Here is a 22,040-nt window from a genome sequence, read left to right on the forward strand (position 1 = left end):
AGGGTCAGTACTCAGGGAGCGCCGCACTGTCGGACGGTCAGTACTGAGGGAGTGCCGCACTGTTCGAGGGTCAGTACTGAGGGAGTGCCGCACTCTCGGAGGGTCAGTATTGAGGGAGCGCTGCACTGTCGGAGGGTCAGTACTGAGGGAGTGCCGCACTGTCGGAGGGTCAGTGCTGAGGGAGCGCCGCACTGTCGGAGGGTCAGTACTGAGGGAGTGCCATACTGTCGGGGGGTCAGTACTGAGGGAGTGCCGCACTGTCAGAGGGTCAGTGCTAAGGGAGCGCCGCACTGGCGGATGGTCAGTGCTGAGGGTGCGCCGCACTGTCGGAGAGTCAGTACTGAGGGAGTGCCACACTGTCGGAGTGTCAGTACTGAGGGAGTGCCGCACTGTCGGAGGGTCAGTGCTGAGGGAGTGCCGTACTGTCAACGGGTCAGGACTGAGGGAGCGCCGCACTGTCGGAGAGTCAGTACTGAGGGAGTGCCGCACTGTCGGAGGGTCAGTACTCAGGGAGTGCCGCACTGTCGGACGGTCAGTACTGAGGGAGGGCCACACTGCCGGAGGGTCAGTACTGAGGGAGTGCCGCACTGTCGGAGAGTCAGTATTGAGGGAGTGCCGCACTGTCGGAGGGTCAGTGCTGAGGCAGTGCCGCACTGTCGGAGGATCAGTGCTGAGGGACTGCCGCACTGTCGGAAAGTCAGTACTAAGGGAGCACAGCACTGTCGGAAGGTCAGTACTGGGGGAGTGCCGCACTGTCGTAGGGTCAGTGCTGAGGGAGCGCCGCACTGGCGGAGGGTCTGTACTGTGGGAGCGGCGCACTGTCGGCGGGTCAGTACTGAGGGAGTGCCGCACTGTCGGAGAGTTAGTGCTCATGGAGCGCCGCACTGTCGGTGGGTCAGTGCTGAGGGAGTGCCGTACTGTCAACGGGTCAGTACTGAGGGAGTGCCGCACTGTCGGAGGGTCAGTGCTGAGCGAGTGTCGCACTGTCGGAGGTTCAGTGCTGAGGGAGCGCCGCACTGTCGGAGGGTCAGTACTGAGGGAGTGCCGCACTGTCGGAGAGTCAGTGCTGATGGAGCGCCGCACTGTCGGAGGGTCAGTACTGTGGGAGCGCCGCACTGTCGGAGGGTCAGTACTGAGGGAGTGCCGCACTGTCGGAGGGTCAGTGCTGAGGGAGCGCCGCATTGGCGGACGGTCAGTACTGAGAGAGCGGCGCACTGTCGGCGGGTCAGTACTGAGGGAGTGCCGGACTGACGGAGGGTCAGTGCTGAGCGAGGGCCACACTGTCGGAGGGTCAGGACTGAGGGCATGCCGCACTGTCAGAGGGTCAGTACCGAGGGAGTGCCGCACTGTCAGAGGATAAGTACTGAGGGAGCGTCGCACTATCGGAGGGTCAGTGCTGAGGGAGTGCCACACTGTCGGACGCTCTGTACTGAGGGTGTGCCGCACTGTTGGAGGGTCAGTACTGAGGGAGTGCCGCACTGTCGGAGGGTCAGTACTGAGGGAGTGCCACACTGTCGGAGGGTAAGGACTGAGAGAGTGCTGCACTGTCAGAGGGTCAGGGCTGAGGGAGCGCCACACTGTCGGAGAGTTGGTACTGAGGGAGTGCCACACCGTGGGAGGGTCAGTACTGAGGGAGCGTCGCACTATCGGAGGGTCAGTACTGTGGGAGCACCGCACTGTCGGAGGGTCAATACTGAGGCAGTGCCGCACTGACACAGGGTCAGTACTGAGGGAGTGCTCACTGTCAGATGGTCAGTACTGATGCAGTGCCGCACTGTTGGAGGGTCAGTACTGAGGGAGTGCCGCACTGTCGGAGGGTCAGTACTGAGGGAGCGCCGCACTGTCGGAGGGTCAGTACCGAGGGAGCACCGCACTGTCAGATGGTCAGTACTGAGGGAGTGCCGCACTGTTGGAGGGTCAGTACTGAGGGAGTGCCACACTGTCGGAGGGTCAGTACTGAGGGAGCGCCACATTGTCGGAGGGTCAGTACTGAGGGAGTGCCGCACAGCCGGGTGGTCAGTACTGAGGGAGTGCCGCACTGTCGGAGAGTCAGTGTTGAGGGAGTGCCACACTGTCAGAGGGTCAGTATTGAGGGAGCGCTGCACTGTCGGTGGGTCAGTACTGAGGGAGTGCCGCACTGTCGGAGGGTCAGCACTGAGGGAGCATCGCACTGTCGGATGGTCAGTACTGAGGGAGCGCCACACTGTCGGAGGGTGAGTACTGAGGGAGCGCCTCACTGTCGGAGGGTCAGTACTGAGGGAGCGCCGCACTGTCGGAGGGTCAGTACTGAGGGAGTGCCGCACTGTCAGAGGGTCAGTACTCAGGGAACGCCGCACTGTCGGACGGTCAGTACTGAGGGAGTGCCGCACTGTCGGAGGGTCAGTACTGAGGGAGTGCCACACTGTCGGAGGGTCAGTATTGAGGGAGCGCTGCACTGTCGGAGGGTCAGTGCTGAGGGAGCGCCGCACTGTTGGAGGGTCACTACTGAGGGAGTGCCACACTGTCGGAGGGTCAGTACTGAGGGAGTGCCACACTGTCAGAGGGTCAGTGCTGAGGGAGCGCCACACTGGCGGAGGGTCAGTGCTGAGGGAGCGCCGCACTGTCGGAGGGTCAGTATTGAGGGAGTGCCGCACTGGCGAAGGGTCAGTACTCAGGGAGTGCCGCACTGTCGGAGGGTCAGTACTGAGGGAGAGTCGCACTGTCGGAGGGTCAGTACTGAGAGAGCGCCGCACTGTCGGAGGGTCAGTACTGAGGGAGGGCCGCACTGCCAGAGGTTCAGTACTGAGGGAGAGTCGCACTGTCGGAGGGTCAGTACTGAGAGAGCGCCGCACTGTCGGAGGGTCAGTACTGAGGGAGGGCCGCACTGTCGGAGGGTCAGTACTGAGGGAGTGCCGCACTGTCAGAGGGTCAGTACTGAGGGTGTGCCGCACTGTCGGAGGGTCAGTACTGAGGGAGGGCCGCACTGTCGGAGGGTCAGTACTGAGGGAGCGCCGCACTGCCGGATGGTCAGTACTGAGGGAGTGCCGCACAATCGGGTGGTCAGTACTGAGGGAGCGCCGCACTGTCGGAGAGTCAGTGTTGAGACAGTACCGCAGTGTCGGAGGGTCAGTACTGAGGGAGTGCCGCACTGTCGGTGGGTCAGTACTGTGGGAGCGCCGCACTGTCGGAGAGTCAGTACTGAGGGAGTGCCGCCCTGTCGGAGGGTCAGTGCTGAGGGAATGCCGCACTGTCGGAGGGTCAGTGCTGAGGGACCGCCGCACTGGCGGAGGGTCAGTACTAAGGGAGCGGCGCACTGTCGGTGGGTCAGTACTGAGGGAGTGCCGCACTGTCGGAGGGTCAGTGCTGAGCGAGGGCCACACTGTCGGAGGGTCAGGACTGAGGGAATGCCGCACTGTCAGAGGGTCAGTACCGAGGGAGTGCCGCACTGTCAGAGGATAAGTACTGAGGGAGCGTCGCACTATCGGAGGGTCAGTGCTGAGGGAGTGCCACACTGTCGGAGTTTCTGTACTGAGGGAGTGCCGCACTGTCTGAGGGTCAGTACTGAGGGAGTGCCGCACTGTCGGAGGGTCAGTACTGAGGGAGTGCCACACTGTCGGAGGGTAAGGACTGAGAGAGTGCTGCACTGTCAGAGGGTCAGGGCTGAGGGAGCGCCGCACTGTCGGAGAGTTGGTACTGAGGGAGTGCCACACCGTGGGAGGGTCAGTACTGAGGGAGCGCCGCGCGGTCGGAGGGTCAATACTGAGGGCGTGCCGCACTGTCAGAGGGTCAGTACCGAGGGCGTGCCGCACAGTCAGAGGATACGTACTGAGGGAGCGTTGCACTATCGGAGGGTCAGCACTGAGGGAGCACCGCACTGTCGGAGGGTCAGTACTGTGGGAGCGCCGCACTGTCGGAGAGTCAGTACTGAGGGAGTGCCGCCCTGTCGGAGGGTCAGTGCTGAGGGAATGCCGCACTGTCGGAGGGTCAGTGCTGAGGGACCGCCGCACTGGCGGAGGGTCAGTACTAAGGGAGCGGCGCACTGTCGGTGGGTCAGTACTGAGGGAGTGCCGCACTGTCGGAGGGTCAGTGCTGAGCGAGGGCCACACTGTCGGAGGGTCAGGACTGAGGGTATGCCGCACTGTCAGAGGGTCAGTACCGAGGGAGTGCCGCACTGTCAGAGGATAAGTACTGATGGAGCGTCGCACTATCGGAGGGTCAGTGCTGAGGGAGTGCCACACTGTCGGAGTTTCTGTACTGAGGGAGTGCCGCACTGTCTGAGGGTCAGTACTGAGGGAGTGCCGCACTGTCGGAGGGTCAGTACTGAGGGAGTGCCACACTGTCGGAGGGTAAGGACTGAGAGAGTGCTGCACTGTCAGAGGGTCAGGGCTGAGGGAGCGCCGCACTGTCGGAGAGTTGGTACTGAGGGAGTGCCACACCGTGGGAGGGTCAGTACTGAGGGAGCGCCGCGCGGTCGGAGGGTCAATACTGAGGGCGTGCCGCACTGTCAGAGGGTCAGTACCGAGGGCGTGCCGCACAGTCAGAGGATACGTACTGAGGGAGCGTTGCACTATCGGAGGGTCAGCACTGAGGGAGCACCGCACTGTCGGAGGGTCAATACTGAGGGAGTGCCGCACTGACACAGGGTCAGTACTGAGGGAGCGCCGCACTGTCAGAGGGTCAGTACTGAGGGAGCGCCGCACTGTCGGACGGTCAGTACTGAGGGAGCGCCGCACTGTCGGACGGTCAGTACTGAGGGAGTGCCGCACTGTCAGAGGGTCAGTACTGAGGGAGCGCCGCACTGTCGGACGGTCAGTACTGAGGGAGTGCCGCACAGTCGGAGGGTCAGTGCTGAGGGAGCGCCGCACTGTCGGAGGGTCAGTACTGAGGGAGCGCCGCACTGTCGGAGGGTCAGTACTGAGGGAGCGCCGCACTGTCGGACGGTCAGTACTGAAGGAGTGCCGCACTGTCGGAGGGTCAGTACTGAGGTAGCGCCGCACTGTCGGAGGGTCAGTACTGAGGGAGTGCCACACTGTCGGAGGGTCAGTACTGAGGGAGTGCCGCACTGTCGGAGGGCCAGTGCTGAGGGAGTGCCGTACTGTCAACGGGTCAGTACTGAGGGAGCGCCGCACTGTCGGAGAGTCAGTACTGAGGGAGAGTCGCACTGTCGGAGGGTCAGTACTGAGAGAGCGCTGCACTGTCGGAGGGTCAGTACTGAGGGAGCGCCGCACAGTCGGGTGGTCAGTACGGAGGGAGTGCCGCACTGTCGGAGAGTCAGTGTTGAGGGAGTGCTGCACTGTCGTAGGGTCAGTACTGAGGCAGTGCCGCACTGTCGGAGGGTCAGTGCTGAGGGAGCGCCGCACTGTCGGAGGGTCAGTACTGGGGGAGTGCCGCACTGTCGGAGGGTCAGTACTGAGGGAGTACCGCACTGTCGGAGAGTCAGTGCTGATGGAGCGCCGCACTGTCGGAGGGTCAGTACTGTGGGAGCGCCACACTGTCGGAGGGTCAGTGCTGAGCGAGGGCCACACTGTCGGAGGGTCAGGACTGAGGGAATGCCGCACTGTCGGAGGGTAAGGACTGAGAGAGTGCTGCACTGTCAGAGGGTCAGGGCTGAGGGAGCGCCGCACTGTTGGAGAGTCAGTACTGAGGGAGTGCCGCACTGTCAGAGGGTCAGTACTGAGGGAGCGCCGCACTGTCGGAGAGTCAGTACTGAGGGAGTGCCGCACTGTCAGAGTGTCAGTACTGAGGGAGCGCCGCACTGTCGGAGGGTCAGTACTCAGGGAGTGCCGCACTGTCGGAGGGTCAGTGCTGAGGAAGAGTCGCACTGTCGGAGGGTCAGTACTGAGAGAGCGCTGCACTGTCGGAGGGTCAGTACTGAGGGAGCGCCGCACTGTCGGAGGGTCAGTACTCAGGGAGTGCCGCACTGTCGGAGAGTCAGTGTTGAGGGAGTGCCGCACTGTCGGAGGGTCAGTACTGAGGCAGTGCCGCACTGTCGGAGGGTCAGTGCTGAGGGAGCGCCGCACTGGCGGAGGGTCAGTACTGAGGGAGCGGCGCACTGTCGGCGGGTCAGTACTGACGGAGTGCCGCACTGTCGAAGGGTCAGTGCTGAGGGAGTGCCGCACTGTCGGAGAGTCAGTGCTGATGGAGCGCCGCACTGTCGGAGGGTCAGTACTGTGGGAGCGCCACACTGTCGGAGGGTCAGTGCTGAGCGAGGGCCACACTGTCGGAGGGTCAGGACTGAGGGAATGCCGCACTGTCAGAGGGTCAGTACCGAGGGAGTGCCGCACTGTAAGAGGAAAAGTACTGAGGGAGCGTCGCACTATCGGAGGGTCAGTGCTGAGGGAGTGCCACACTGTCGGAGGGTCTGTACTGAGGGAGTGCCGCACTGTCGGAGGGTCAGTACTGAGGGAGTGCCGCACTGTCGGAGGGTCAGTACTGAGGGAGTGCCACACTGTCGGAGGGTAAGGACTGAGAGAGTGCTGCACTGTCAGAGGGTCAGGGCTGAGGGAGCGCCGCACTGTCGGAGAGTTGGTACTAAGGGAGTGCCACACCGAGGGAGGGTCAGTACTGAGGGAGCGCCGCGCTGTCGGAGGGTCAATACTGAGGGAGTGCCGCACTGTCAGAGGGTCAGTACCGAGGGAGTTCCGCACTGTCAGAGGATAAGTACTGAGGGAGCGTCGCACTATCGGAGGGTCAGCACTGAGGGAGCACCGCACTGTCGGAGGGTCAGCACTGAGGGAGCACCGCACTGACACAGGGTCAGTACTGAGGGAGTGCCGCACTGTCAGATGGTCAGTACTGAGGGAGCGCCGCACTGTCAGATGGTCAGTACTGAGGGAGTGCCGCACTGTTGGAGGGTCAGTACTGAGGGAGTGCCGCACTGTCGGAGGGTCAGTACTGAGGGAGCGCCGCACTGTCGGAGGGTCAGTACTGAGGTAGCGCCACACTGTCAGATGGTCAGTACTGAGGGAGTGCCGCATTGTTGGAAGGTCAGTACTGAGGGAGTGCCGCACTGTCGGAGGGTCAGTACTGAGGGAGCGCCGCACTGTCGGAGGGTCAGGACTGAGGGAGGGCCACAATGTCGGAGGGTCAGTACTGAGGGAGTGCCGCACAGCCGGGTGGTCAGTACTGAGGGAGTGCCGCACTGTCGGAGAGTCAGTGTTGAGGGAGTGCCACACTGTCAGAGGGTCAGTACTGAGGGAGTGCCGCACTGTCGGAGAGTCAGTGCTGATGGAGCGCCGCACTGTCGGAGGGCCAGTACTGTGGGAGCGACGCACTGTCGGAGGGTCAGTGCTGAGGGAGCGCCGCAATGTCGGAGAGTCAGTACTGAGGGAGTGCCGCACTGTCGGAGGGTCAGTGCTGAGGGAGGGCCACACTGTCAGAGGGTCAGTACTGAGGGAGCACCGCACTGTCGGAGGGTCAGTGCTGAGGGAGCGCCGCACTGTCAGAGGGACAGTACTGAGGGAGTGCCACACTGTCTGAGGGTCAGTGCTGAGGGAGCGCCGCACTGTCGGATGGTCAGTGCTGAGGGAGCGCCGCCCTGTCGGAGGGTCAGTGCTGAGGGAGTGCCGCACTGTCGGAGGGTCAGTGCTGAGGGAGCGCCGCACGGTCGGAGGGTCAGTACTGAGGGAGCGCCGCACTGTCGGAGGGTCAGTACTGAGGGAGTGCCGCACTGTCGGAGGGTCAGTCCTGAGGGAGCGCCGCACTGTCGGACGGTCAGTACTGAGGGAGTGCCGCACTGTCGGAGGGTCAGTACTGAGGGAGCATCGCACTGTCGGAGGGTCAGGACTGAGGGAACGCCACACTGTCGGAGGGTCAGTACTGAGAGAGTGCCGCACTGTCGGAGGGTCAGTACTGAGGGAGTGCCACACTGTCTGAGGGTCAGTGCTGAGGGAGCGCCGCACTGTCGGATGGTCAGTGCTGAGGGAGCGCCGCACTGTCGGAGGGTCAGTGCTGAGGGAGCGCCGCACTGTCGGAGGGTCAGTGCTGAGCGAGCGCCGCACTATCGGAGGGTCAGTACTGAGGGAGCGCCGCACTGTCGGAGGGTCAGTACTGAGGGAGTGCCGCACTGTCAGAGGGTCAGTACTCAAGGAGCGCCGCACTGTCGGACGGTAAGTACTGAGGGAGTGCCGCACTGTTGGAGGGTCAGTACTGAGGGAGTGCCGCACTCTCGGAGGGTCAGTATTGAGGGAGCGCTGCACTGTCGGAGGGTCAGTACTGAGGGAGTGCCGCACTGTCGGAGGGTCAGTTCTGAGGGAGCGCCGCACTGTCGGAGGGTCAGTACTGAGGGAGTGCCATACTGTCGGGGGGTCAGTACTGAGGGAGTGCCGCACTGTCAGAGGGTCAGTGCTGAGGGAGCGCCGCACTGGCGGATGGTCAGTGCTGAGGGTGCGCCGCACTGTCGGAGAGTCAGTACTGAGGGAGTGCCACACTGTCGGAGTGTCAGTACTGAGGGAGTGCCGCACTGTCGGAGGGTCAGTGCTGAGGGAGTGCCGTACTGTCAACGGGTCAGGACTGAGGGAGCGCCGCACTGTCGGAGAGTCAGTACTGAGGGAGTGCCGCACTGTCGGAGGGTCAGTACTCAGGGAGTGCCGCACTGTCGGAGGGTCAGTACTGAGGGAGTGCCGCACTGTCAGAGGGTCAGTACTGAGGGAGCGCCGCACTGTCGGACGGTCAGTACTGAGGGAGTGCCGCACTGTCGGAGGGTCAGGACTGAGGGAGTGCCACACTGTCAGAGGGTCAGTACTGAGGGAGCGCCGCACTGTCGGACGGTCAGTACTGAGGGAGTGCCGCACTGTCAGAGGGTCAGTACTGAGGGAGCGCCGCACTGTCGGACGGTCAGTACTGAGGGAGTGCCGCACTGTCGGAGGGTCAGTACTGAGGGAGTGCCGCACAGTCGGAGGGTCAGTGCTGAGGGAGCGCCGCACTGTCGGAGGGTCAGTACTGAGGGAGCGCCGCACTGTCGGAGGGTTCAGTACTGTGGGAGCGCCGCACTGTCGGACGGTCAGTACTGAAGGAGTGCCGCACTGTCGGAGGGTCAGTACTGAGGTAGCGCCGCACTGTCAGATGGTCAGTACTGAGGGAGTGCCATACTGTCGGGGGGTCAGTACTGAGGGAGTGCCGCACTGTCAGAGGGTCAGTGCTGAGGGAGCGCCGCACTGGCGGATGGTCAGTGCTGAGGGTGCGCCGCACTGTCGGAGAGTCAGTACTGAGGGAGTGCCACACTGTCGGAGTGTCAGTACTGAGGGAGTGCCGCACTGTCGGAGGGTCAGTGCTGAGGGAGTGCCGTACTGTCAACGGGTCAGGACTGAGGGAGCGCCGCACTGTCGGAGAGTCAGTACTGAGGGAGTGCCGCACTGTCGGAGGGTCAGTACTCAGGGAGTGCCGCATTGTCGGAGGGTCAGTACTGAGGGAGTGCCGCACTGTCAGAGGGTCAGTACTGAGGGAGCGCCGCACTGTCGGACGGTCAGTACTGAGGGAGTGCCGCACTGTCGGAGGGTCAGGACTGAGGGAGTGCCACACTGTCAGAGGGTCAGTACTGAGGGAGCGCCGCACTGTCGGACGGTCAGTACTGAGGGAGTGCCGCACTGTCAGAGGGTCAGTACTGAGGGAGCGCCGCACTGTCGGACGGTCAGTACTGAGGGAGTGCCGCACTGTCGGAGGGTCAGTACTGAGGGAGTGCCGCACAGTCGGAGGGTCAGTGCTGAGGGAGCGCCATACTGTCGGGGGGTCAGTACTGAGGGAGTGCCGCACTGTCAGAGGGTCAGTGCTGAGGGAGCGCCGCACTGGCGGATGGTCAGTGCTGAGGGTGCGCCGCACTGTCGGAGAGTCAGTACTGAGGGAGTGCCACACTGTCGGAGTGTCAGTACTGAGGGAGTGCCGCACTGTCGGAGGGTCAGTGCTGAGGGAGTGCCGTACTGTCAACGGGTCAGGACTGAGGGAGCGCCGCACTGTCGGAGAGTCAGTACTGAGGGAGTGCCGCACTGTCGGAGGGTCAGTACTCAGGGAGTGCCGCACTGTCGGAGGGTCAGTACTGAGGGAGTGCCGCACTGTCAGAGGGTCAGTACTGAGGGAGCGCCGCACTGTCGGACGGTCAGTACTGAGGAAGTGCCGCACTGTCGGAGGGTCAGTACTGAGGGAGTGCCACACTGTCAGAGGGTCAGTACTGAGGGAGCGCCGCACTGTCGGACGGTCAGTACTGAGGGAGTGCCGCACTGTCAGAGGGTCAGTACTGAGGGAGCGCCGCACTGTCGGACGGTCAGTACTGAGGGAGTGCCGCACTGTCGGAGGGTCAGTACTGAGGGAGTGCCGCACAGTCGGAGGGTCAGTGCTGAGGGAGCGCCGCACTGTCGGAGGGTCAGTACTGAGGGAGCGCCGCACTGTCGGAGCGTTCAGTACTGTGGGAGCGCCGCACTGTCGGACGGTCAGTACTGAAGGAGTGCCGCACTGTCGGAGGGCCAGTGCTGAGGGAGTGCCGTACTGTCAACGGGTCAGTACTGAGGGAGCGCCGCACTGTCGGAGAGTCAGTACTGAGGGAGTGCCATACTGTCGGAGGGTCAGTACTCAGGGAGTGCCGCACTGTCGGAGGGTCAGTACTGAGGGAGAGTCGCACTGTCGGAGGGTCAGTACTGAGAGAGCGCTGCACTGTCGGAGGGTCAGTACTGAGGGAGCGCCGCACAGTCGGGTGGTCAGTACGGAGGGAGTGCCGCACTGTCAGAGAGTCAGTGTTGAGGGAGTGCTGCACTGTCGTAGGGTCAGTACTGAGGCAGTGCCGCACTGTCGGAGGGTCAGTGCTGAGGGAGCGCCGCACTGTCGGACGGTCAGTACTGGGGGAGTGCCGCACTGTCGGAGGGTCAGTACTGAGGGAGTACCGCACTGTCGGAGAGTCAGTGCTGATGGAGCGCCGCACTGTCGGAGGGTCAGTACTGTGGGAGCGCCACACTGTCGGAGGGTCAGTGCTGAGCGAGGGCCACACTGTCGGAGGGTCAGGACTGAGGGAATGCCGCACTGTCGGAGGGTAAGGACTGAGAGAGTGCTGCACTGTCAGAGGGTCAGGGCTGAGGGAGCGCCGCACTGTTGGAGAGTCAGTGCTGAGGGAGTGCCGTACTGTCAACGGGTCAGTACTGAGGGAGCGCCGCACTGTCGGAGAGTCAGTACTGAGGGAGTGCCGCACTGTCAGAGGGTCAGTACTGAGGGAGCACCGCACTGTTGGAGGGTCAGTACTGAGGGAGCGCCGCACTGTCGGAGGGTCAGTACTCAGGGAGTGCCGCACTGTCGGAGGGTCAGTGCTGAGGAAGAGTCGCACTGTCGGAGGGTCAGTACTGAGAGAGCGCTGCACTGTCGGAGGGTCAGTACTGAGGGAGCGCCGCACTGTCGGAGGGTCAGTACTCAGGGAGTGCCGCACTGTCGGAGAGTCAGTGTTGAGGGAGTGCCGCAATGTCGGAGGGTCAGTACTGAGGCAGTGCCGCACTGTCGGAGGGTCAGTGCTGAGGGAGCGCCGCACTGGCGGAGGGTCAGTACTGAGGGAGCGGCGCACTGTCGGCGGGTCAGTACTGACGGAGTGCCGCACTGTCGAAGGGTCAGTGCTGAGGGAGTGCCGCACTGTCGGAGAGTCAGTGCTGATGGAGCGCCGCACTGTCGGAGGGTCAGTACTGTGGGAGCGCCACACTGTCGGAGGGTCAGTGCTGAGCGAGGGCCACACTGTCGGAGGGTCAGGACTGAGGGAATGCCGCACTGTCAGAGGGTCAGTACCGAGGGAGTGCCGCACTGTAAGAGGATAAGTACTGAGGGAGCGTCGCACTATCGGAGGGTCAGTGCTGAGGGAGTGCCACACTGTCGGAGGGTCTGTACTGAGGGAGTGCCGCACTGTCGGAGGGTCAGTACTGAGGGAGTGCCGCACTGTCGGAGGGTCAGTACTGAGGGAGTGCCACACTGTCGGAGGGTAAGGACTGAGAGAGTGCTGCACTGTCAGAGGGTCAGGGCTGAGGGAGCGCCGCACTGTCGGAGAGTTGGTACTAAGGGAGTGCCACACCGAGGGAGGGTCAGTACTGAGGGAGCGCCGCGCTGTCGGAGGGTCAATACTGAGGGAGTGCCGCACTGTCAGAGGGTCAGTACCGAGGGAGTTCCGCACTGTCAGAGGATAAGTACTGAGGGAGCGTCGCACTATCGGAGGGTCAGCACTGAGGGAGCACCGCACTGTCGGAGGGTCAGCACTGAGGGAGCACCGCACTGACACAGGGTCAGTACTGAGGGAGTGCCGCACTGTCAGATGGTCAGTACTGAGGGAGCGCCGCACTGTAAGATGGTCAGTACTGAGGGAGTGCCGCACTGTTGGAGGGTCAGTACTGAGGGAGTGCCGCACTGTCGGAGGGTCAGTACTGAGGGAGCGCCGCACTGTCGGAGGGTCAGTACTGAGGTAGCGCCACACTGTCAGATGGTCAGTACTGAAGGAGTGCCGCACTGTTGGAAGGTCAGTACTGAGGGAGTGCCGCACTGTCGGAGGGTCAGTACTGAGGGAGCGCCGCACTGTCGGAGGGTCAGGACTGAGGGAGGGTCACAATGTCGGAGGGTCAGTACTGAGGGAGTGCCGCACAGCCGGGTGGTCAGTACTGAGGGAGTGCCGCACTGTCGGAGAGTCAGTGTTGAGGGAGTGCCACACTGTCAGAGGGTCAGTACTGAGGGAGTGCCGCACTGTCGGAGAGTCAGTGCTGATGGAGCGCCGCACTGTCGGAGGGTCAGTACTGTGGGAGCGACGCACTGTCGGAGGGTCAGTGCTGAGGGAGCGCCGCAATGTCGGAGAGTCAGTACTGAGGGAGTGCCGCACTGTCGGAGGGTCAGTGCTGAGGGAGGGCCACACTGTCAGAGGGTCAGTACTGAGGGAGCACCGCACTGTCGGAGGGTCAGTGCTGAGGGAGCGCCGCACTGTCAGAGGGACAGTACTGAGGGAGTGCCACACTGTCTGAGGGTCAGTGCTGAGGGAGCGCCGCACTGTCGGATGGTCAGTGCTGAGGGAGCGCCGCCCTGTCGGAGGGTCAGTGCTGAGGGAGTGCCGCACTGTCGGAGGGTCAGTGCTGAGGGAGCGCCGCACGGTCGGAGGGTCAGTACTGAGGGAGCGCCGCACTGTCGGAGGGTCAGTACTGAGGGAGTGCCGCACTGTCGGAGGGTCAGTCCTGAGGGAGCGCCGCACTGTCGGACGGTCAGTACTGAGGGAGTGCCGCACTGTCGGAGGGTCAGTACTGAGGGAGCATCGCACTGTCGGAGGGTCAGGACTGAGGGAACGCCACACTGTCGGAGGGTCAGTACTGAGAGAGTGCCGCACTGTCGGAGGGTCAGTACTGAGGGAGTGCCACAGTGTCTGAGGGTCAGTGCTGAGGGAGCGCCGCACTGTCGGATGGTCAGTGCTGAGGGAGCGCCGCACTGTCGGAGGGTCAGTGCTGAGGGAGCGCCGCACTGTCGGAGGGTCAGTGCTGAGGGAGCGCCGCACTATCGGAGGGTCAGTACTGAGGGAGCGCCGCACTGTCGGAGGGTCAGTACTGAGGGAGTGCCGCACTGTCAGAGGGTCAGTACTCAGGGAGCGCCGCACTGTCGGACGGTCAGTACTGAGGGAGTGCCGCACTGTTCGAGGGTCAGTACTGAGGGAGTGCCGCACTCTCGGAGGGTCAGTATTGAGGGAGCGCTGCACTGTCGGAGGGTCAGTACTGAGGGAGTGCCGCACTGTCGGAGGGTCAGTGCTGAGGGAGTGCCGCACTGTCGGATAGTCAGTGCTGATGGAGCGCCGCACTGTCGGAGGGTCAGTACTGTGGGAGCGCCACACTGTCGGAGGGTCAGTGCTGAGCGAGGGCCACACTGTCGGAGGGTCAGGACTGAGGGAATGCCGCACTGTCAGAGGGTCAGTACCGAGGGAGTGCCGCACTGTAAGAGGATAAGTACTGAGGGAGCGTCGCACTATCGGAGGGTCAGTGCTGAGGGAGTGCCACACTGTCGGAGGGTCTGTACTGAGGGAGTGCCGCACTGTCGGAGGGTCAGTACTGAGGGAGTGCCGCACTGTCGGAGGGTCAGTGCTGAGGGAGTGCCACACTGTCGGAGGGTAAGGACTGAGAGAGTGCTGCACTGTCAGAGGGTCAGGGCTGAGGGAGCGCCGCACTGTCGGAGAGTTGGTACTAAGGGAGTGCCACACCGAGGGAGGGTCAGTACTGAGGGAGCGCCGCGCTGTCGGAGGGTCAATACTGAGGGAGTGCCGCACTGTCAGAGGGTCAGTACCGAGGGAGTTCCGCACTGTCAGAGGATAAGTACTGAGGGAGCGTCGCACTATCGGAGGGTCAGCACTGAGGGAGCACCGCACTGTCGGAGGGTCAGCACTGAGGGAGCACCGCACTGACACAGGGTCAGTACTGAGGGAGTGCCGCACTGTCAGATGGTCAGTACTGAGGGAGCGCCGCACTGTCAGATGGTCAGTACTGAGGGAGTGCCGCACTGTTGGAGGGTCAGTACTGAGGGAGTGCCGCACTGTCGGAGGGTCAGTACTGAGGGAGCGCCGCACTGTCGGAGGGTCAGTACTGAGGTAGCGCCACACTGTCAGATGGTCAGTACTGAAGGAGTGCCGCACTGTTGGAAGGTCAGTACTGAGGGAGTGCCGCACTGTCGGAGGGTCAGTACTGAGGGAGCGCCGCACTGTCGGAGGGTCAGGACTGAGGGAGGGCCACAATGTCGGAGGGTCAGTACTGAGGGAGTGCCGCACAGCCGGGTGGTCAGTACTGAGGGAGTGCCGCACTGTCGGAGAGTCAGTGTTGAGGGAGTGCCACACTGTCAGAGGGTCAGTACTGAGGGAGTGCCGCACTGTCGGAGAGTCAGTGCTGATGGAGCGCCGCACTGTCGGAGGGTCAGTACTGTGGGAGCGACGCACTGTCGGAGGGTCAGTGCTGAGGGAGCGCCGCAATGTCGGAGAGTCAGTACTGAGGGAGTGCCGCACTGTCGGAGGGTCAGTGCTGAGGGAGGGCCACACTGTCAGAGGGACAGTACTGAGGGAGTGCCACACTGTCTGAGGGTCAGTGCTGAGGGAGCGCCGCACTGTCGGATGGTCAGTGCTGAGGGAGCGCCGCCCTGTCGGAGGGTCAGTGCTGAGGGAGTGCCGCACTGTTGGAGGGTCAGTGCTGAGGGAGCGCCGCACGGTCGGAGGGTCAGTACTGAGGGAGCGCCGCACTGTCGGAGGGTCAGTACTGAGGGAGTGCCGCACTGTCGGAGGGTCAGTCCTGAGGGAGCGCCGCACTGTCGGACGGTCAGTACTGAGGGAGTGCCGCACTGTCGGAAGGTCAGTACTGAGGGAGCATCGCACTGTCGGAGGGTCAGGACTGAGGGAACGCCACACAGTCGGAGGGTCAGTACTGAGAGAGTGCCGCACTGTCGGAGGGTCAGTACTGAGGGAGTGCCACATTGTCTGAGGGTCAGTGCTGAGGGAGCGCCGCACTGTCGGATGGTCAGTGCTGAGGGAGCGCCGCACTGTCGGAGGGTCAGTGCTGAGGGAGCGCCGCACTGTCGGAGGGTCAGTGCTGAGGGAGCGCCGCACTATCGGAGGGTCAGTACTGAGGGAGCGCCGCACTGTCGGAGGGTCAGTACTGAGGGAGTGCCGCACTGTCAGAGGGTCAGTACTCAGGGAGCGCCGCACTGTCGGACGGTCAGTACTGAGGGAGTGCCGCACTGTTCGAGGGTCAGTACTGAGGGAGTGTCGCACTGTCGGAGGTTCAGTGCTGAGGGAGCGCCGCACTGTCGGAGGGTCAGTACTGAGGGAGTGCCGCACTGTCGGAGAGTCAGTGCTGATGGAGCGCCGCACTGTCGGAGGGTCAGTACTGTGGGAGCGCCGCACTGTCGGAGGGTCAGTACTGAGGGAGTGCCGCACTGTCGGAGGGTCAGTGCTGAGGGAGCGCCGCATTGGCGGACGGTCAGTACTGAGAGAGCGGCGCACTGTCGGCGGGTCAGTACTGAGGGAGTGCCGGACTGTCGGAGGGTCAGTGCTGAGCGAGGGCCACACTGTCGGAGGGTCAGGACTGAGGGAATGCCGCACTGTCAGAGGGTCAGCACCGAGGGAGTGCCGCACTGTCAGAGGATAAGTACTGAGGGAGCGTCGCACTATCGGAGGGTCAGTGCTGAGGGAGTGCCACACTGTCGGACGCTCTGTACTGAGGGTGTGCCGCACTGTTGGAGGGTCAGTACTGAGGGAGTGCCGCACTGTCGGAGGGTCAGTACTGAGGGAGTGCCACACTGTCGGAGGGTAAGGACTGAGAGAGTGCTGCACTGTCAGAGGGTCAGGGCTGAGGGAGCGCCACACTGTCGGAGAGTTGTACTGAGGAGTGCCACACGTGGAGGGTCAGTACTGAGGGAGCGTCGCACTATCGGAGGGTCAGTACTGTGGGAGCACCGCACTGTCGGAGGGTCAATACTGAGGCAGTGCCGGCACTGACACAGGGTCAGTACTGAGGGAGTGCTCACTGTCAGATGGTCAGTACTGATGCAGTGCCGCACTGTTGGAGGGTCAGTACTGAGGGAATGCCGCACTGTCGGAGGGTCAGTACTGAGGGAGCGCGCACTGTCGGAGGGTCAGTACCGAGGGAGCACCGCACTGTCAGATGGTCAGTACTGAGGGAGTGCCGCACTGTTGGAGGGTCAGTACTGAGGGAGTGCCACACTGTCGGTGGGTCAGCACTGAGGGAGCATCGCACTGTCAGATGGTCAGTACTGAGGGAGTGCCGCACTGTTGGAGGGTCAGTACTTGAGGAGTGCCGCACTGTCGGAAGGGTCAGTACTGAGGAGCGCCGCACTGTCGGAGGGTCAGTACCGAGGGAGCACCGCACTGTCAGATGGTCAGTACTGAGGGAGTGCCGCACTGTTGAGGGTCAGTACTGAGGGAGCGCCACACTGTCGGAGGTCAGTACTGAGGGAGCGCCACATTGTCGGAGGGTCAGTACTGAGGGTGTGCCGCACAGCCGGGTGGTCAGTACTGAGGGAGTGCCGCACTGTCGGAGAGTCAGTGTTGAGGGAGTGCCACACTGTCAGAGGGTCAGTATTGAGGGAGCGCTGCACTGTCGGTGGGTCAGTACTGAGGGAGTGCCGCACTGTCGGAGGGTCAGCACTGAGGGAGCATCGCACTGTCGGATGGTCAGTACTGAGGGAGCGCCACACTGTCGGAGGGTGAGTACTGAGGGAGCGCCTCACTGTCGGAGGGTCAGTACTGAGGGAGCGCCGCACTGTCGGAGGGTCAGTACTGAGGGAGTGCCGCACTGTCAGAGGGTCAGTACTCAGGGAACGCCGCACTGTCGGACGGTCAGTACTGAGGGAGTGCCGCACTGTCGGAGGGTCAGTACTGAGGGAGTGCCACACTGTCGGAGGGTCAGTATTGAGGGAGCGCTGCACTGTCGGAGGGTCAGTGCTGAGGGAGCGCCGCACTGTTGGAGGGTCACTACTGAGGGAGTGCCACACTGTCGGAGGGTCAGTACTGAGGGAGTGCCACACTGTCAGAGGGTCAGTGCTGAGGGAGCGCCGCACTGGCGGAGGGTCAGTGCTGAGGGAGCGCCGCACTGTCGGAGGGTCAGTATTGAGGGAGTGCCCCACTGGCGGAGGGTCAGTACTCAGGGAGTGCCGCACTGTCGGAGGGTCAGTACTGAGGGAGAGTCGCACTGTCGGAGGGTCAGTACTGAGAGAGCGCCGCACTGTCGGAGGGTCAGTACTGAGGGAGGGCCGCACTGCCAGAGGTTCAGTGCTGAGGGAGAGTCGCACTGTCGGAGGGTCAGTACTGAGAGAGCGCCGCACTGTCGGAGGGTCAGTACTGAGGGAGGGCCGCACTGTCGGAGGGTCAGTACTGAGGGAGTGCCGCACTGTCAGAGGGTCAGTACTGAGGGTGTGCCGCACTGTCGGAGGGTCAGTACTGAGGGAGGGCCGCACTGTCGGAGGGTCAGTACTGAGGGAGCGCCGCACTGCCGGATGGTCAGTACTGAGGGAGTGCCGCACAATCGGGTGTCAGTACTGAGGGAGCGCCGCACTGTCGGAGAGTCAGTGTTGAGAGAGTACCGCAGTGTCGGAGGGTCAGTACTGAGGGAGTGCCGCACTGTCGGTGGGTCAGTACTGTGGGAGCGCCGCACTGTCGGAGAGTCAGTACTGAGGGAGTGCCGCCCTGTCGGAGGGTCAGTGCTGAGGGAATGCCGCACTGTCGGAGGGTCAGTGCTGAGGGACCGCCGCACTGGCGGAGGGTCAGTACTAAGGGAGCGGCGCACTGTCGGTGGGTCAGAACTGAGGGAGTGCCGCACTGTCGGAGGGTCAGTGCTGAGCGAGGGCCACACTGTCGGAGGGTCAGGACTGAGGGAATGCCGCACTGTCAGAGGGTCAGTACCGAGGGAGTGCCGTACTGTCAGAGGGTCAGTGCTGAGGGACTGCCGCACTGTCGGAGGGTCAGTCCTGAGGGAGCGCCGCACTGTCGGACGGTCAGTACTGAGGGAGTGCCGCACTGTCGGAGGGTCAGTACTGAGGGAGCATCGCACTGTCGGAGGGTCAGGACTGAGGGAACGCCACACTGTCGGAGGGTCAGTACTGAGAGAGTGCCGCACTGTCGGAGGGTCAGTACTGAGGGAGTGCCACAGTGTCTGAGGGTCAGTGCTGAGGGAGCGCCGCACTGTCGGATGGTCAGTGCTGAGGGAGCGCCGCACTGTCGGAGGGTCAGTGCTGAGGGAGCGCCGCACTGTCGGAGGGTCAGTGCTGAGGGAGCGCCGCACTATCGGAGGGTCAGTACTGAGGGAGCGCCGCACTGTCGGAGGGTCAGTACTGAGGGAGTGCCGCACTGTCAGAGGGTCAGTACTCAGGGAGCGCCGCACTGTCGGACGGTCAGTACTGAGGGAGTGCCGCACTGTTCGAGGGTCAGTACTGAGGGAGTGCCGCACTCTCGGAGGGTCAGTATTGAGGGAGCGCTGCACTGTCGGAGGGTCAGTACTGAGGGAGTGCCGCACTGTCGGAGGGTCAGTGCTGAGGGAGTGCCGCACTGTCGGAGAGTCAGTGCTGATGGAGCGCCGCACTGTCGGAGGGTCAGTACTGTGGGAGCGCCACACTGTCGGAGGGTCAGTGCTGAGCGAGGGCCACACTGTCGGAGGGTCAGGACTGAGGGAATGCCGCACTGTCAGAGGGTCAGTACCGAGGGAGTGCCGCACTGTAAGAGGATAAGTACTGAGGGAGCGTCGCACTATCGGAGGGTCAGTGCTGAGGGAGTGCCACACTGTCGGAGGGTCTGTACTGAGGGAGTGCCGCACTGTCGGAGGGTCAGTACTGAGGGAGTGCCGCACTGTCGGAGGGTCAGTACTGAGGGAGTGCCACACTGTCGGAGGGTAAGGACTGAGAGAGTGCTGCACTGTCAGAGGGTCAGGGCTGAGGGAGCGCCGCACTGTCGGAGAGTTGGTACTAAGGGAGTGCCACACCGAGGGAGGGTCAGTACTGAGGGAGCGCCGCGCTGTCGGAGGGTCAATACTGAGGGAGTGCCGCACTGTCAGAGGGTCAGTACCGAGGGAGTTCCGCACTGTCAGAGGATAAGTACTGAGGGAGCGTCGCACTATCGGAGGGTCAGCACTGAGGGAGCACCGCACTGTCGGAGGGTCAGCACTGAGGGAGCACCGCACTGACACAGGGTCAGTACTGAGGGAGTGCCGCACTGTCAGATGGTCAGTACTGAGGGAGCGCCGCACTGTCAGATGGTCAGTACTGAGGGAGTGCCGCACTGTTGGAGGGTCAGTACTGAGGGAGTGCCGCACTGTCGGAGGGTCAGTACTGAGGGAGCGCCGCACTGTCGGAGGGTCAGTACTGAGGTAGCGCCACACTGTCAGATGGTCAGTACTGAAGGAGTGCCGCACTGTTGGAAGGTCAGTACTGAGGGAGTGCCGCACTGTCGGAGGGTCAGTACTGAGGGAGCGCCGCACTGTCGGAGGGTCAGGACTGAGGGAGGGCCACAATGTCGGAGGGTCAGTACTGAGGGAGTGCCGCACAGCCGGGTGGTCAGTACTGAGGGAGTGCCGCACTGTCGGAGAGTCAGTGTTGAGGGAGTGCCACACTGTCAGAGGGTCAGTACTGAGGGAGTGCCGCACTGTCGGAGAGTCAGTGCTGATGGAGCGCCGCACTGTCGGAGGGTCAGTACTGTGGGAGCGACGCACTGTCGGAGGGTCAGTGCTGAGGGAGCGCCGCAATGTCGGAGAGTCAGTACTGAGGGAGTGCCGCACTGTCGGAGGGTCAGTGCTGAGGGAGGGCCACACTGTCAGAGGGTCAGTACTGAGGGAGCACCGCACTGTCGGAGGGTCAGTGCTGAGGGAGCGCCGCACTGTCAGAGGGACAGTACTGAGGGAGTGCCACACTGTCTGAGGGTCAGTGCTGAGGGAGCGCCGCACTGTCGGATGGTCAGTGCTGAGGGAGCGCCGCCCTGTCGGAGGGTCAGTGCTGAGGGAGTGCCGCACTGTCGGAGGGTCAGTGCTGAGGGAGCGCCGCACGGTCGGAGGGTCAGTACTGAGGGAGCGCCGCACTGTCGGAGGGTCAGTACTGAGGGAGTGCCGCACTGTCGGAGGGTCAGTCCTGAGGGAGCGCCGCACTGTCGGACGGTCAGTACTGAGGGAGTGCCGCACTGTCGGAAGGTCAGTACTGAGGGAGCATCGTACTGTCGGAGGGTCAGGACTGAGGGAACGCCACACAGTCGGAGGGTCAGTACTGAGAGAGTGCCGCACTGTCGGAGGGTCAGTACTGAGGGAGTGCCACAGTGTCTGAGGGTCAGTGCTGAGGGAGCGCCGCACTGTCGGATGGTCAGTGCTGAGGGAGCGCCGCACTGTCGGAGGGTCAGTGCTGAGGGAGCGCCGCACTGTCGGAGGGTCAATGCTGAGGGAGCGCCGCACTATCGGAGGGTCAGTACTGAGGGAGCGCCGCACTGTCGGAGGGTCAGTACTGAGGGAGTGCCGCACTGTCAGAGGGTCAGTACTCAGGGAGCGCCGCACTGTCGGACGGTCAGTACTGAGGGAGTGCCGCACTGTTCGAGGGTCAGTACTGAGGGAGTGCCGCACTCTCGGAGGGTCAGTATTGAGGGAGCGCTGCACTGTCGGAGGGTCAGTACTGAGGGAGTGCCGCACTGTCGGAGGGTCAGTGCTGAGGGAGCGCCGCACTGTCGGAGGGTCAGTACTGAGGGAGTGCCATACTGTCGGGGGGTCAGTACTGAGGGAGTGCCGCACTGTCAGAGGGTCAGTGCTAAGGGAGCGCCGCACTGGCGGATGGTCAGTGCTGAGGGTGCGCCGCACTGTCGGAGAGTCAGTACTGAGGGAGTGCCACACTGTCGGAGTGTCAGTACTGAGGGAGTGCCGCACTGTCGGAGGGTCAGTGCTGAGGGAGTGCCGTACTGTCAACGGGTCAGGACTGAGGGAGCGCCGCACTGTCGGAGAGTCAGTACTGAGGGAGTGCCGCACTGTCGGAGGGTCAGTACTCAGGGAGTGCCGCACTGTCGGACGGTCAGTACTGAGGGAGGGCCACACTGCCGGAGGGTCAGTACTGAGGGAGTGCCGCACTGTCGGAGAGTCAGTATTGAGGGAGTGCCGCACTGTCGGAGGGTCAGTGCTGAGGCAGTGCCGCACTGTCGGAGGATCAGTGCTGAGGGACTGCCGCACTGTCGGAAAGTCAGTACTAAGGGAGCACAGCACTGTCGGAAGGTCAGTACTGGGGGAGTGCCGCACTGTCGTAGGGTCAGTGCTGAGGGAGCGCCGCACTGGCGGAGGGTCTGTACTGTGGGAGCGGCGCACTGTCGGCGGGTCAGTACTGAGGGAGTGCCGCACTGTCGGAGAGTTAGTGCTCATGGAGCGCCGCACTGTCGGTGGGTCAGTGCTGAGGGAGTGCCGTACTGTCAACGGGTCAGTACTGAGGGAGTGCCGCACTGTCGGAGGGTCAGTGCTGAGCGAGTGTCGCACTGTCGGAGGTTCAGTGCTGAGGGAGCGCCGCACTGTCGGAGGGTCAGTACTGAGGGAGTGCCGCACTGTCGGAGAGTCAGTGCTGATGGAGCGCCGCACTGTCGGAGG

This window comes from Scyliorhinus torazame, chromosome 19 (genome assembly GCF_047496885.1).
Source record: "Scyliorhinus torazame isolate Kashiwa2021f chromosome 19, sScyTor2.1, whole genome shotgun sequence".
Classification (NCBI taxonomy): Eukaryota; Metazoa; Chordata; class Chondrichthyes; order Carcharhiniformes; family Scyliorhinidae; genus Scyliorhinus; species Scyliorhinus torazame.